Below are 4,340 nucleotides of genomic sequence, written 5' to 3' on the forward strand. Positions count from 1 at the left end.
GCATAGGCGCTGGTGGCGCTATCCTACGGCAGGTAGCGTAAGCTTTACGTAGACAATGCAGACGACGGCAGTGATGCCAACTCACGTCTAGAACATCTCCCCCCTTTTGGGAGACAAGTATCTGTCTCTTAACAAGTTGGCTGCACTGACTTAACTAACAGCCTGTTGACATGAGAAATTGCAACTGCAAACAACTGGTAAACAATTCAGTTTTTCTGCTAGTCAGACAAAGCCTGTGTTAGCAATGGTTGTCTAAGTTTTTGTTGTACTATTCAATATAATACAGCTCCAACAATTCGTCAGTTTGTTTACTAGTCTTTGAGACCTCACTGTTAACTGGAAAGTTATTAGTGGGACTGACGGACAATAGTTATCTGGTGGTCTGGTGATCTATCCAAGAAGTGATAGGAACTTTGGGGTTATGCTGAACCTTTACACGATTCTGATATGTTTTTACATCAGTTGGTTTTCGGTGAACAGCAGAGTACATGTGGTGTGCTTGACACTACAGTTTCACTTTGCTTTGGGTCATAACCCACTACACCTACTTTAACTGTGTCTTAGCCTAATGCCCTAACTTCGTCAGCGACACAGGTGGTTGTTTTCTTGTGCCAGAGATATACATTTCTGCACTTGATGTCAAATGACTTTTGTTACATAAAGCTCAAAATGACATCATCCAGTCCCATGACTGATTCCTTTACTTCCCCTTTCTTTCCTTTTTCTTTTTTAGATTCACCTTCATCACCCTCCTTTTAATAATGGAGTAACTAATTTGTGCAATGAAGTCCAACTTTGTGGCAAAGTTAACTCATTATCAAAGTGCAGAGTCACCAAGGAACCCCTGAACACTTGATGTTTGTGCTGCATTGTTTGGTCAACCTGACATCGACCAATTACTTCATAGATTTTGCAAAGAAGTAACGCCCACTTTGGAAGTGACATGTTTGCCGATCCTTAGGAGTATTCAATTGTGATGAGCGTCACGATGGGAATAATTTGTTCACCTTGTTATTCTCATTGTTCAATGAATGTTTTCTACATCAGTCTATAACTGTTGTGACTCCCGGATGGCTTGATGTGACAGGTTTCGCAGCACACGCAACACACTAACTTTTGTGTGCCCGTGTAAAGTAATGTTATTTGACATTTTATTTTGACATGAGTGCTGGTATTGCATGAAGCCACTGTTGGGTCCAGCAAGTAACCTCTAGGCCATTCGAGTCTGTGACAAATTGCTTTCCAAACTGTGTATGCCATTATTTATTTTTTACAATAATAAGCAAACTTTGGTTTGGTGTAATGGTTAAACCTTTTTGTGTATCAGCTCACACAAGCAGTTTGGTTACGAAGAGGGCACCGCTTTTGTCAGTATTTGTCTTTCACCCAGTACAGTTGTGACATTGTGGAGAATTATTTTAATTTTCCGTGTCATAACACAATCTAGGTGGAATGATACTTTTCTAATTTATAGAACATTACTCTTACACAAGTGATGCACTTGTTTGCCCTCATTACACTAAGTATTGTGTAATAGAGATGGTCAAAATCAGTAATGAGAAACAGCTTTTTAGAGAAGTTTTCTTTTATCTCTCTGAGGGAGTGACTCACTCAGTTTGGTGCAGTGACTAGTGAGAAGTCCTGCACTATCTCTGGCAAACATAACTACCTTCAGGCTTACTTTAGTGGGGAACTAGTGCACAGCTTGATATGTTGTCAGAGATTTGTGGAACTTCATATTTGTTTTCTTTTTTGAAACAAGAACCAACCCACAGAGCACTGCTCTGTTTGGGCATTTCACCCTTTGTGTCGGGTGGATAAAATCTGCAACTTACTTGAATGCCTTTTTCACTTTTCACATTTAGGATAAGTAATGGGATTACAAACTCAAAAACCCAGTGGGATAAAAAGAGTGAACCCGTATCACCAGGTGATAAATGTCATCCCTATAGGGCTGACAAACTGAACAGCTTCGAGTTTCGAACTGTCACTATGGGTTTATTAGAGTCTCACCTCTGTTCATACCCAATAGTGCTTCCCCAAGATTGTTTGGACAAAAGGCTGAATTCTTTTTTGTTCTAAGCATTAGTAAGAAGTTTTCTACATGCGTTCTACATTTGTATGCAGTTTGTTTTTGTCTGAACTTTCCTGTTTCTTTTCCTTTGCTGGCCTGACCTCTCATGGATACTCAATGAATCCAGGTCAGATTACAGTCGGAGCTGAACTAGCTTTCATTCAACTGTCCAGTTTGACAAGGTTAGACGGAGCATTATCAGATTAGACTGTGCTTTCAGAGAATGGTCGAGACCTCTCTGTGAGAGCAGACTATCACAAGTATGAATTCAGTTTTGTTTCCGTTTCCAGTTACAAACAATTGTTTGTTATGGAGTATTGTCCAAATTAAACTTTTCTGTTATGGAACTTTGGTGTCACCATACACCGGAGTAGTGCCAACTCTGGAGGCACCATCATGCTGGTGGACTTTGTCAACACTCATGACTGCTTTCCAAGTATGCAACACTTAAATAAAGATAGGTTTACAGTCTTTTTCAAGTTGGGACTTGACAATGGGAAGTCTGTGAGCAGGCGAAGAAACTAGGTGATCAGGCTAGTCTTGCCTTGAGCTACATTCCTTTTCCCTTAAGTCACATTTATTCTGTGAATTTCTGTACCAGCTCCTGCTTTGTGCGAGGGGTTGATGTTCAAGTTAGCAACTTGGTAAACAAACTACTTTTATTTCCCTTCCTTAATTGTCAAGGGCAAGAGTCACGAGAAGGAAAATAACTTTTCCTATCATGTACCCAAAGAACTCGAGACGGTCCCTTACACTATAAGCAATAGTGTGCAGAATGTTTTGCTGTGTCGTCTCAATAGGACGAATAGCAAGTTCTGTTTACATTTTCTGTTGGTCAACTAATGTCACTCAGTACCTGCCCAGTAACGGCTAACAAAGGCTTTCATTTCCCTGTCTCCACTCCACTCAACGTGAGAGAGATTTTACAGTCAACCCCACTGACATGCAATGTCAGATAAAGGTTCCCACAGTTTGCCAAACAACCTGGAACGTTTCATTACAAGTAATGAGCAGTATTACCAGTGTATGGTAGTAAAGGTATCACTTTGACACTTAAGTCTGTTTCAGGTATGCACTGCATACTGAGTAAAAAGCCTTTGTTCATTTTCTATTCAATTAGAGTGGTGACACACTAGACTTCCCAGCACAGGGTGACAAGTACTTGATTCCTAAAATCACCAGGACCGAGGCTGTCTTTGTATGACACTCAACGTTCAATTAGAGTGTTTAAACACTGACTGTCCCAGACCAAGGTGTCCTTTTAATTACAAAGATCACCAAGCTCTAGTATGTCATTGTGACACTTTGTGAACAATTCAGAACAAGGTAGATGTTATCTACTGCGTCCTTCATGTCAATCTTTACGATGACATAAGGTCACATGCTTTCACCAGTGGGATAGCTTTTTTGTGACTAAGCTCACCAGTTTTACGGTGACTTTCTTTTTTGAAGGTGGAACCCAACACAAGGGGACTCTCACAATGAACACACTTAATTTGTATTGTGTCTCTTTTTATTGTTTTTCAACAATAGAACAATGGTACGAGCATGCTTCAGCATTCAGTCGACAAAATGACTTGTTTTGGCATTGTGATGGACTCACTTCAGACATGTGCAACTTGACAGGAGCAAAAGTTTGTTTCCAAACATTTCGATTTATCTGATAAAACATTATGACCCAATGAGAGTATACTGCAGCGGATCACTTCAGAGTGTTCCTGTGCCACTCATCATTGCAGTAACACTAACATGTTTCTGGCCGTCACGTTTCAGATAGAATATCTCAATAACAGAACCAACAGGTTCTAGGGAAAAAGAGCCCTCGTAACTGCAGCATGGAGCTGATTGTCGTTACATATGAGATGCATTTGCACACAATTTCATGTCAAGCACTCAAGCACTGTCATTTCTGGTTCACTGTCTCTACTTTACGCACTGATTAGATTTAATGCAGGCACACAGTTCACACAGGGGTCCACTAACGGGGCTTCTTTACAGCACTCCTCGCCGCCAAACACATGTAACACAACAGAGAAATTCACAGAGATTAGGATTGCCCTTCTCACACAAGAGTCGGTCATTCGCTCCGATTCGTGATATTTCAATCACTCACACTCACCCTATTTTGCCTTCCTTCCCTTTCCCGAGGAAACTTAAATGGTCCGTGAAACGACTGCGCCATGTTCTAGTTGCATGTGGTTATCCAGTGTGAGGATGTAAAAGGATTAAATGAGAAGGTCCGAACTCCAGTATGGTTGATGAGATA

The 4,340-nt window shown here is 40.8% G+C and overlaps 1 long non-coding RNA gene across 1 annotated transcript in view; it reads left to right on the forward strand.

Moving 5' to 3' along the window:
- The window catches only part of LOC127751826 (uncharacterized), a 2,936-nt gene extending 2,254 nt beyond the window's left edge, over positions 1-682 (forward strand). Inside the window, exon 2 of the long non-coding RNA XR_008012252.1 lies at positions 33-682. This is a non-coding gene — a long non-coding RNA (uncharacterized LOC127751826). The remainder of the gene's footprint in view (positions 1-32) is intronic.
- The last annotated feature ends 3,658 nt before the right edge of the window (positions 683-4,340 follow it).

The sequence above is a fragment of the Frankliniella occidentalis genome, unplaced genomic scaffold, assembly GCF_000697945.3.
Source record: "Frankliniella occidentalis isolate FOCC.00 unplaced genomic scaffold, Focc_3.1 Scaffold1234, whole genome shotgun sequence".
Classification (NCBI taxonomy): Eukaryota; Metazoa; Arthropoda; class Insecta; order Thysanoptera; family Thripidae; genus Frankliniella; species Frankliniella occidentalis.